Raw genomic sequence first — 12,886 nt, forward strand, 5'->3', positions numbered from 1 at the left:
TTTAAATCTAATTAACCTTTTCTCAGAGGATAAATACAGCATAAATAAAAAATGAAAAGCTAAGAAACACAGCTGGTTTTAACTCGACCTCAAAGCAACTATGCATGCAAATACTGTACAGCAGCACCTCAACCACTACATCCTTTTTTTTCTTTTTTTATGTTCAACACTATTTGAAGCTTCACTTCTTTAAACTGCCAGTAAACAAGTTGGCTGATGAGAAGGTGTGAAATGACTTACTGTGAGTTGATCTATGACACTGAACAATGAAGGCAGGATTTAGTCGGTGAATACTTCACTCGAGCAATACAGACAATCACAGGAAGACCGATGCACAACTGGTTCCCCTTTGACAGGAGCTTATTTGTCATTTAATACAGATTCTCTTTTCCACCATAACAAGCAAATGTGCTACAGGCTATTTTTCCATGATGTACATCTATATATACACAACAATTTTACCATAATAAGATGAGTTATAGCTGAGATAATTGTCTCCATAGTGAGTGGTGATCGCCCACATGCACAGCAGATACACAGCAGGTGGGAGGTGAACATACCGTACAAACACTTACACTCTACTCTTTACACGGCATCTCCTCCAGAACTATAAAAATGGTCAGGCAGTAAATCCTATACATGCACACCAAGGTTAACAGTTTTGCAGTTATGCTCTTAAATAAACTTTTAAAAGCTCCTGCTTCTATTTTGACTTAGATTTTTATATTTTGCAAATGTGAGGTTATGTAGATGTCAGAGTACTCTTGAGTGCACCGAGTGGACTGTGTGCTACAGCATAAAATACCGATGCTGTTAGGGAAAGCCCATCCTTTATACACTGTTAGGTATCTTTAATGTATATTCATAACATTACAAGAGTCTTATAATTATTTTTTTTTGTCCCTATTTGCCATAAAGCTGCGTTGTCTACTTCTACCTCTGACTTCCTCCATTTCACAGAACCCTTTCAACAACATGAAAAACCTTTGCTTCAGAAGGAGAGCACACAGTACTGTGCTGAGGAGGGGCAAAATAACACAAACACCAAACAATATTATGCAATTTACTACACTATTCTGGTTGATTGAGACTTCTGCCACCATATTTTGTTTTTACAATGAAATTCCTGATGAGAAGCTTACCAGTGATGCTTTAAGTAAACTTAAAATAAATTCCTACTCAAAATTGTATCTATGAATAACGTCACATTATGTGGACCAGTTACACTGAAGAAAGAAAGGCCCAGTAAGGCAAAATATTTCATCAATATTAGCTGATTAGTGTTTAAGTGTCAGGTCGTTCTATCTTTCAGCCCTCACTGTAAAAGGTGAGAAGGCTGTCAAAGTTGGGAAAGGATCTCAAACTGAACGCAAAGTAAAATCCTATCATGAGGAAGTGTTGTGTCTCATCATGCCCTTCCCCCTGCTGCAAACGACCATCTTGACTTGACAAAGTGTAAAATTGATTAGTCTGATGGTGGTGGATGAATTGTACCTTTTTAGAAAGACTGGATGTGACACTGTGACAGGCTGCTGCTGAACCTGCCAGTGGCAGAACATCTGGTGTCAGTTTCCAACCCACCTCCAGCCGGGAGAGGAGAGGAGAGGAGAGGAGGCCTAGCAGCTGAGGAGGGTTTTCTTGTTTTTATTATATAGATAAAACAAATGATGAGGATGATCACCTGGAACTTATAATAAAATACCCCCCCCAATATTTCTTGACATTTACAGTCCAAAAGAATAATCAAAAAACAATCTATATTGAAAATAGTTGCTATACATCTTGGTTTGATCGGTCTATATGATCTAATTTAGACCATTTCTTTTTCTTCAACACATCCATTTTTTTATCTTCATGTGTTATAATTTCTCTGCTGTAAGATGTGCCCTCTGAAAAAAGATAGCTCACCGGTGCCACATACAGTGTGTCCTCATAAAGGTTTCACGTTCAAACTGTGGATTTGTCAGCTTGTTGTTGTAATTAAAAAGGAACTAAATACAATATTAGACAACATCTATGAATCAGACAGTTAATCTCAGCATGCACGCTGCGTTTAAATGACTCGCTTATTTCACAGCTCCCCGGTATAGTAGACGGCAGTGGTCCAACGTGTCCAACAGAACCTCTGAAACCTGAAACCTGAGCATGGTTTACAAAATAGTGGCAAAAGACTTGTACTGCGAGGGCAGGGCAGAGGATGTGGGCTTGTTGGTCAAACGCAAATGAAGTTACTGAAACCTCAAAGGGTCTGATCCCTCCTCTACTTGACAGAATATTTTGGATTCTTCAGGCCAAGCAGAGAATAAAATCTTGGACTCTGGCTCGGACAAACAGCTCTGGCGGGCCAAATGTTGCTTCATCGGCGGTGTGTGAGCTGAGCTGCAGTTAGCTGGGCCAAGCACCACCAGGCTGAAACCGCTGTGCTAAACATCCTATGATCCCTGGTGTTGTAGTGCACGGGTGTGTGAGAAGGCAAAAACATGCATGTGTGTATATGTGTGTATGCAAAAACACTAACCAATGCATGTTCGCTACCCAGTGTGCCCGCAGTGTGTTTACCCATCTCAAAGCTAACAGAGCAAGTGCTTCCACGAATGGCTGCCAAAACACAGAAGACAGCTAATAAAAGATGGCATTCATTCTTACCCGGTACGTCTTCACATGCCTGTGCACAGCAAAATGTCAAGCCACCCTCTCAGTTATGGTCAGAGGGGGAAAAAAAAAAGAAAAAAAAGACTGCTTTTGCTACAACAATGGATGCGGCTTTTCTATTTTAACACACAAGAAGATGGAAACACTAAAACGAGACGTCAGTTTCAAAACAGCTCTTATTGATGTGATTCAGTGAATAAAAACAGAAAAAGGAAAGACACAGCAATGGAAATTAGTGTTGTGTTAGACTCGGGGTAATTGTGCGTTGGAAAAACAAATGAGCACAATTCCAGTCAAACAGATCATTTCCACCTTGCATCAGTAGTGAATAATCAACACAATCCATTAGCGTGCTTCAGAACACGGCACACTTAAGTGGCACGGGAAATTCATGTAATGGGATATTATAATGTCTCACCAAACTACAAACTTCAAAGTCCTTGCTTGAGAGCACAAGATTCAATCAGTGAATTTCAATGCAGAGTAGAAGCACCACTTGCTATTCAGCCTTCATATCAGTCAGTCAGCCTCAATCTCTGTCCCTCTTCTTCCTCCTCCTACTTCTCCTCCTCCTCCTCCTACTTCTCCTCCTGCAGCCACAATGGCAAGCTTGTATTTGTGGTGATTGTGTATGTGCATCACCAGTAAGAAATGTATAGGGAAAGCAAAAGTGTGCATGTGAGTGTACATGCCAGACAATATCATGGGCGGCCTTTGCAACATATGACGTTGTTTCAATCAGCGCCTGGGAGGACATGTTCAAGCGAGGGCTCTTCAGGCTCATCAAGTTTAGCCATTTTGATTTTTGAGAGCGCCATCTCTCGCCATCTCCATCTCTTTCTGTCTCTCTCTTTCTCTCTCTCTCTCCAGTCACCACCTGGGAGTGTGCCGAGTCCCTCCTCACCCCTCCATTATACTCTATTCACTAGTGGGATTTTCCCTGCCTTCAGGTCCCGCAGAAAGGCGTTTATTTGCTGTGACCTCAGAGCACCCTCGCACCCTGAGAAATCGACTGCTGAGCCCCACTTCCAGAGACAAGACGATGGAGAGACCAATGGTGAGAAAGCCAAGAAGGTGGAGGGACTGACTCTGTTGCATGTCAGTCAAACACTAACCACTCCCATTTAATGCACAGCAGACAGCAAGTGTAATACTCTGAAGTCTTGACCCCTTGACACAGTCAGTAATGAAGCCACGCACAAACACTTGTATAAATACTTTCTCTTTCACTCGCTTAATCCTTCTCTAAACTTAAAAAAAGCAGAGCTTCTGTGCAGCAGCATTTCACATGCTGTGAGAAAGATGCTGCCAGAAGCAATAATGTCACTTTACATCTCATTGCTGCGCTGCACACTGCAAGCACAGCATATGTATGGAGGGGAGAGTTGTTAATTTACACTCAATGCATCATCACATTAATATTTGAGGTACATTTTGATTAATGCTGCAGTGGACAGCATGAGCACTGCGCTGTGTCTATACCTGAGGGACACCAGTGTTTCTACAAAACTTTCGATTTTTGTTCATCTGAATCTGAATTAACCATCACAGCTGTAAATTTGACCGCTTTAACCGTGGTTTCCGTTATTTATGGACACAAAAACAAAACGACATGCTACACATCATATATTCCCCAAAACAAACACATTCAATATTTACATTACAAGCAACAAATCGATGTAACAAAGCAACTGATAATTCTTCTGTCTGACCTTAGAGTAGACCTCCAGTTCCAACAGAGCTGCAGTCACAGCTCAGCTCTGTGTGCAGCATGCACCCAAACAAAGAACTGGTTGCTGAGGGGCACGAACAAGATCATAACCCCTTAAAATGTCAATCCCTCCAGCCCCACTACCACAGCGGCCAATACCTCTTTTGCCCACAAGCAGACAGCTGTGACTACAGACCGAGGCCTTACCAAAGCAGAGGGTTCATGACTTTCTGTTGATTTGAAGAAGATGCCAGAGAAAGGGAAAAGGCATCAACAGTATGCTGTGGATATAAATAGACACTTAGTAGCCTGTGTCAGGTGTATTGATGACAAGTGTTTGTTTCAAGCAACGAGGCTAATATGTAAGTAATATACAGAAGAGATATAAAGAACTGTTTGTTATCTTAATCTGAATCGTCTGATCCCACATTAGATACACAGACCCAGTAGCTACGGCCAGCTGGTGTTTCCTTTTTGAGTTTGTGTGCCAGCTCAAAGACCTACATGTGGTTTACCACGTACATGTACAGATTTATGCTGTACAGTAAATGTGATGTACGATTGGCTTCATCTGTGAAGATTATTGTCATCACCTACAGATCAGTGATAATTGGGGGTGTACTATATTTTTACATCTACGCCCTGCAGAGGATGTATAAAGTAGGCTGATGATGATGTACTCTGAATTCACAGAAATGAAACACACACACAAACACACACACACACAAACACACACACACACACACACACACACACACACACACAGCCATATATCGGTAAGCTAAGCAGCTATGCAGTACTTTATGTTCCCTCGTCAACTTGATTATTTCATTTTAGTAGGCTATAATTATTTTTTTTAAAACACAGGAAAACAACATTTACTACAAAGCAGTGCATCATGCCATGTTGGCTAGATCACTTACAGTTGTACCTTCTAAACAAGCATCACAAATGTACAGAAATGTCAAGAAAATAACTGTCTTTAGCTGAAAAATCACACAACAGCCAAAATGTCCTACAATGACTCCTGAAAATGTGAATTTCATTATCTCCACAGAAACAAAAAAAAGGAAATACTAGAAGAGATTGTTTTGACACCTGTTATATCTCACACTCTACATCTCACAATACCTGTATTGCACAGTTTAGCACCAGTATTGGATTGATTCTGTGCGTGGGTGCTTGCATGGTTGTGCATGTACATTCAAGTAGATGGAAAGGGCAATATCACATAACCTCATTCTTAACTTAGTATCTGAGGAAAAAGACATTAAAACCCATAAAGCTGTAGGTTTTTGGGTTTTAAACAGTTTTCTGGCTATAACATAAGAATGCAGTGGTGATCTTTCACCACTTTACTAGTTACTGATTACTTCAAATATTGAGAGGGTACAGCTCTTCCCTCAGTCAGCAACTGACCAGCCAACCCCCTTCCAAAAAAATCAGCTAAGCAACATAAGCTCCAATTCAGGTATTACTGCCTTTGTTTTCGACTGTTATATGCATTAATCAAATCAAACCACACCCAAACCCCCACCCACACACACGCACACTCAAAGACGTACATGCACAAAGGCACTGCTTTTATATCCACATGGTTTAGGAGACACGCATGTTTACTGGCTAAAGGGGAAAAAATCCATTTGCATTTTCTCTCACAAGGACTGCCTAAGGATACACTTTCAAAATTCACTGAATTGGTTCATGGAAACCATTCGCCTCTAAGTTTATTTGACATGCACAGCTTCATAGTTATGCATTTAGACAGAGAGTTAGTCACCTTTCCAACTAGATTATATGTGTAAAATAAGCTTGAGTTGCAACATTTGATGGCAGCAACAACGTCTGGATTTGAAATGAACTCATCTCCCTCTGATGGCAAAATAGTTTGCAAACACAAGAAAAAGAAACTGACCTACAAGACATAATACTAATATAACCATGGCCAATGTATTCTTATCAGAGGTAAGAGATAAATGCCCCTCGACTCTCCAGATGCTAATAACAGTAAAAACACAAGCCAGTAAATAACTAGAATTACAGCCCCGTGGTCGTAAGCCTCTGCTGACCAGTCAAGTTTACATCCATGTCTGTCTAGACTCATATAATACACGTAGTGAAGACTTTAGAGGTATTAAGTGATTTGTGATGAAGGGATATATAAATAACATTGATTTGAATTGACTATGTCAAATTCCTTGTGTGTGTTCACATGCTTGGTCAATAACGTTGTAGTCATGACAACCGACGATGCTTCAAATATGGATGTTGCTGCAAAGAAGCTACAAATTCTAAACTGTGGATGCTTCACACACATTCACACAACACAGCAGCACAGAAGATCTGTACAGTCACCACAGGTTCAAGGTGGGCACCCAAGATTAGTGCCACCAATTCAGTATCTGACCAAATATGTTCCTGAGTTATGGTGTTGAGTAATGGCCAGAGGTGTTTTTGCATGTCATTATGATGTCACATTGAGGTTGACCTTTGACCTTTTGGGTATTTATCCATTTCTGTGAAATTGTGTCATAATTAGCATATCAATTCTTGAGTTATGGCCAAAAATGTATTTTGTGAGGTCACAGTGACATTGACCTTTAACCTTTGTAGGTTTGTGCCAAATTTGAAGAAATTCCTCTCAAGGTGTTCCTGAGATATCACATTCACGAGAATGGGGACGGAGAACTCGAAAACATAATGTCGCCGGTATGGAGGCATAAAAAAGGACAGAATCCACTGCTCACTCTTGTTGTCTGACATTTATAAAACTATTGAAGGAAGCTACAAATGATTGTAAACTGAACCGCAGGTCCACAAGTGCTTCCTGCAGCCAACACCCGAACTGTGGCTGTCGAGGATACTTGACCGGAGCACAAGTCACCAGTTAATGGAGGCAGAAAAAAAATAAGGTGCAGATACTTTGAATCTGATGCATGTGTTATTTACTCCTATTACAAAAGGCCAGGGTGGAGTTCAAGCCCTTACCAGAAACAAACAATGGTTACTTGATCTGAGCTCGACAAAGATCTTTGATATCAACTTTTACACTGGCCTTTTGGATGAAAAAATAAACCTTGGGCTAAGTAACTTACTAACTGATGTGTGTACACTGGCCTCAAGTGCACCCGCAAAGAGGGCATTCAGTGGGCGTGGGTACATTGCGGAGGAAAGATGTGTCATACTCAGACCAGTATCAGTAACTGACATTTAATTAATTATGTTGTAGTGACTTATGACACATGCATGCAAAAATGTTTCCCCTTTATAGTTCAAAGGTCTTTCACAAAAACAAGTGTTTTAGATCCAACAGAGATGGTTAATTTAAGTGATTCACTGATCTGGCACTGTACAGCCTATGGTCTGATCAAGTTCAAAGAGGGTTTTTATTATCCATTAAATTAATTGGCTAGTTTAGGCCAATTAAGTTCCTGATAAAAGTTTCTTATGCTTTTTTTTTTTTTATGAAATAGTCAAAAAGATGTAACATCATTTCTGATGTGACAGCAGGAGTAGTACACATACACTCCTCAAACTCCATCCACCTCTTTGTGGATTTGTGAACCATATTTTTGGAATAACATTAAATCACTGATGTGGCATTAGCCAATCTTGTAAAATAAACCCCAAAGCAGCTGTTAAGAGTGCAGGTTCAATTTCAGCTTCTTATATCCGTGCAGAGCTTCTTAACTTTCATTTGATTCATTTTAAAGTTTTAATTAAATCAAAGCTCATTATTTACACTATTCCTGGTTGACATTTTCAGTGTAGCTATTTATATTCTGTAATGACTCGAATGAATGAAGGAGTGTTTGCTGCCCCCAGAATTTTGCAAACTGTTACTTACTGTTACAATTGTTAACTATACGCATCACTAAAGCAACAAGGAATGAAACCTTAAGGTGCTAAAATGTTAACCACAGCAATAACAGAGTTGTCAAGCTGAGCATGACATACCAGTGCGTTCTATTGCAAAAAGTACGGAGGGGTGCAAATAAATTGTGTGAATATGAATGATAATTTATTTCAAAACAAACCCCTTATTTATTTTTTTAAACAAATATCCTACAATCAGTCTCCAGCGACCCCATCTGCATATCAAGTAACCACATATGGGGTTCAGACCCTACAGTTGAGAAAGTATGAAGGTTGGGGGTGGGCAGATAGGTCAAAGAGAGTGTGTGTGGGAGGGGCATAAAAAAAGCAGTGGGAGGAAGAAGCAGCTGGGTGAATCTGAACAGACTTCCACCACATATTCTTTAGAAATTTACACAGCTTTTAATTTATTTTCCTGCAAAACTTCATAAGATAATTATAGTTCACAAAAACAATTCTACTTCATGGACCTCTTGTGTCACTCAGATCTCCCCAGAAAGGAAACAATGAAGATTGGAGAATTATTACTATAGATGAAAGAAAGGGCAAATTTACTCCCTGAATGCGTTTTGTTGGACATTTTATGAGAAAGTGCTGTGTTAACGCTACAGCTGCATCTTATGGAGTAAAGATGAAAGTAAGGGCAGTGACAGTGACAGACGGCAGAGCATTTGTTTTCTCTACTTAAGAAAATGAATGACGTAGAAAGCAAGCGGAACAGCGCTACCTCTTTTCTTCTCTCCGGGTAGTGTCTAACCTGCATTTCCTTTTTAATGTCTTCTTCAGTGACAATACATAGAGCTGTGTCTTGCAGAGAAAAGGAGGCCTGACCTCTTTTTCTGAATGAATGAAAATGACCTACACTGTGGGCCTGCGTGAATCTAAATTGAGTCACCAAGGGTATCCTGTGCAACAGTGTTCAGTTTGATTTAGAAACTGCTCCCTTGCTGATTCGAGGCAGGGCAGGGGATGGCTGTGCCCATCGGGCCTAGTGGGGAGAATGTTACAATGGCTGATGTCTCTAGCAGCCAGCCTGATCCCAGACTGAACACCAGACAAGCGAAGCAACGCAAATGCAATTAGGTGCAGGAGGCGCAGACACACACGTGTACTCACACTCACACACACACACACACACACACACACACACACACATCCAGGCTATATGGCCGTCACACAGGATATCGTCTTGGCAAAATATAACATCCAACTCCTGTTGCTGCTTGTTGTGTCAAAAAAATCGTTGTCTGTCACACACAAACACACAACCTGTGGTCTCTCTTTCTTTCTGACAGTGTCACACTCTCAGCCTCAATCCTAACACCAGCTCATGGGTGAATCTATAAAACTTATATGTCATATTTTAACAAGCACCGACTTTAAAAACCAAGCAAACATGTTCCACAGAAACATTTTCTATTGCAAAACATAAGGGTTAACTGGAAATTCAACTGCCATTGTTACACTATAATAGCCATAATCACACGTGCTCTGTGGTGCAACGATGTCAAATTTCAGGGTCTCCCAGGGGAGAACTTCATAATACATTTTATAAAAATAATCCTTTCTGAATTAATTCAACCCCAAAACCTTGAAATTATATTGAAGTAAAAAAAAATATATATAATAAACAATATATAAAAAAATATATATAATATGGATATATATAAATCCACACCTTTGCTATTAAAGTATATGTAGCTCAAATGTGGCAACGCATTAAGCTTAAGGTTAAGGGTAAATGTTAGTAACCATCAAACATCATGTAATCCAATGGCTTTCAGTTGTGTGTTAAACCAGCAGGTTTTAGTTTCAGCATCTGGATTCAATAACTTCATCTTCAAGTGTTAGATGAAAAGGACTAGACTGGGCTCTTTAGAAATCAGACAGCAGCCATTGTGACTGTATGCTGTAACCTTACAACAGACTTCATCTAATGACTGTTAGATGCCACCTTAAGGAATCCTGTCTGTATTCAATATTAAAGAGAAAGCCTCCCTGATTCTCTCTTGAAATACATTTCATTCAAAGGAGGATTGCGCCTTAATGTCGATGATTAAAAAAAACAATGTCCATTAGAACAACATTACGTGTGAAAGAGGACCATGTTTGTTGGGGGTGTTTGCTTGACTGATAGCCGGTCAGAGTCAGCCACAGTGGTTGCCACTTCCCCATCCCACCTCATCCTTGTCGAGGAGGTGCTCATTTCTTCACTGTGGCTCAAATTAGGATTTTCTAGCTTCAGTATCTCCCAAAGATGACTTAGCTAATGTCCAATCTTCCAAATATCTCCACCTTTATGGTTCCCCTAAAGACTATAGTTACACGCCACGGGGGGGATCCCTTATGTACCCCTCCAGCAATTCAGACAACACAATCTGACTTGCAGATTCACACTGTCTAATCAAGCTTCACTATTTAAAAAAAAAGAGCATAAATCATGGTTAAATGGTTTCTGCAGTCAACATATTATAATACGTCTGTGGTTGAAGCCACCACCATAGCATGATTACAGCTTCATGGAACAAGGCTTACTACTTCATTTGTCTGTGATTTTGGACGTACAGTTTGTGCTTCCATTCACACACAAGTCTGAGAACGGGTTTGCTCACCGGGAGACAAAATTCCAACATCGAGGCCTGTGCACAGACGCACATGTGACCACAGTACAGTGACTCTGGTGATGGTGACCAGTAGCCCCTCCACCCTCCCCTAATTTGATGCATGCGAGAAGCCCCTCTGCCTGCCTCCATGGCCTCTAGCTGACCTCCCTCCGCCTGCAGACAGAACACTTAACATTGCTTCCCCACCTGTAGAGATGTCTGAGGAACAGGGCCCACTTCAAAGCCCTGCAGTGATTGGGCCGTGATTACCAGGGGCACTTGACTCATTTCATCTCCTCTGAAGGACTAAACTTTGGGGGAATCAGGCATGGAGACATGGAATTCTTTTGAAAGGAAACAAGAGATTTAAGCCCCAGTTTGCAGGTGCTGTTCAGGGTCCAGATGATTTATTTTGATCGCTCTTTTAGATAACTGTCCAATGACACCGGTGGAAAAGCACAACATTACTACTGAGTGCCCTGGTGCAAAATGTGAAGAAATATAAACTGCAAGTATGTTTTGATTGAGCAATCTTTTTTTTTTTTTTTAACAATGAAAGCTTATGAAGGTAATTTCTCTGCTAAGGTTTTTGAAGTAGGTTGTGTGCAATCGGCACAGATGTTTGCAAAGAAATGTCATTTTGTATCAGTGGAAAAGCAGTTTGATAAAGCGGCACTGCTACAGTGACATGAAAGCCCAACTGAGTTCAACAACAACCGTCATCTCTGCTCTGCTTTTCTGTAGCTAAATGCCAGTGACAGGAACAGAATTCACTGTGGTAACTGATCAGGTGCCAAGCGCCCTCTCCCCAGTGCCCTGCTGCACTGAAGCCCTCTATGGAGTTGGCATGGCCTGGCTTGGCCAGGCAGCCACGGGCCCTGCTTTGTAGCTTTGCCCCGTCCATTCGAGCTGTCTCCAAATCAGACTTGACTACTGTCAGCTGCCCGACTCAACAACCTGAGTCAAGAATTTAGATGGGGTAAAAGGTGGCTGGTCCAGTTGTAATGGTAAGACAGCAAACAAGCTGATTTGATGTAAATCATCAGCTTACAAATGACCCAGAGGAAACTGTGGCAGACTTTATTCCACTAGAGTTGTACCCAGCTCAAATATAAGCTGATATTAATGATAGATTAAAGGTTTTATTATGTAGGTCTTTGTCAGTGGGGGACAAATATCGTTTTAAAAGTACCAAAGCAATGAATTAGTACCCTCACCATCTTTTCATACAGGCATAGTTAGAGATATTGTGAAACCAGGCCAACAATAAAAAAAACGTATATGGGCACCAGAATTAAACCAGACAGTGGTGTTTGCAATTAATGTAAGGCTTCCTATATTTCAAGATGACCATATGAGATTTACTCTATGAAACATATAGATGTTATGCATTTCTTTATGATCTACATGTGAAGCCATCTGGGCCAAAATACACTGTAATGATTAATATTCCATGTCTGTAAAATGAACTATAGCCTTCAAGGCTTCATAGCCTCAATAAGCTAATGTGCTATTTGTTTTAGGATAAGCTATCATCACAAATTATACTCATCTGCCTCAAGATACATATATACATTGCTACTGTTGGTTCCTACATCACAAAGGTCTGTGACTAAGCATACAGATTCAAGACCACATCCATGTTTACAGCATTTAACTGTCAGACTCCGGCTAACGTCTCATCCTAAAACCGTCGATGAGATGTGTGGCCTCGTTGTGTTTGCCTTCGACCTAAAAATAAAGGTATTCGCACGGAACCTGAAGTTGAATGCGTCGAGGCACGTACTCGCATAAAGGCAGGTGCACCTGTCTGCAGTGGCAGCCTATTGTGTTCACTATCAAATGAGCCATGAATCGGCCTGTCGCGCTGTTTGTGGGAGGATAAAAATAAAAGCAGGTCTGTCTCTTACCGTTCTGTTTTCAGTCATTACTCCCCATCGTAACGTTTTCAGTCCAGACCTCTGACGAACCGTTAATTCCTATCAGGCTGTCTCACTCTCTCCCCCTCTCTCGCTCATCCCCATGTCATATTTCTCCGCTGCAG

At 40.8% G+C, this 12,886-nt stretch overlaps 1 protein-coding gene across 1 annotated transcript in view; it reads right to left on the reverse strand.

Moving 5' to 3' along the window:
• The window catches only part of otud7a (OTU deubiquitinase 7A), a 38,290-nt gene extending 25,407 nt beyond the window's left edge, over window positions 1–12,883 (reverse strand). Inside the window, exon 1 of the mRNA XM_023422373.2 lies at window positions 12,753–12,883. The gene's annotated coding sequence lies outside the window, so the exon portion shown is untranslated. The remainder of the gene's footprint in view (window positions 1–12,752) is intronic.
• Between the last annotated feature and the right edge of the window lie 3 nt (window positions 12,884–12,886).

The sequence above is a fragment of the Seriola lalandi genome, unplaced genomic scaffold (assembly GCF_002814215.2).
Source record: "Seriola lalandi dorsalis isolate HSWRI2012SDOR001 ecotype SW California unplaced genomic scaffold, Sedor1 jcf7180002054682, whole genome shotgun sequence".
NCBI lineage: Eukaryota > Metazoa > Chordata > Actinopteri > Carangiformes > Carangidae > Seriola > Seriola lalandi.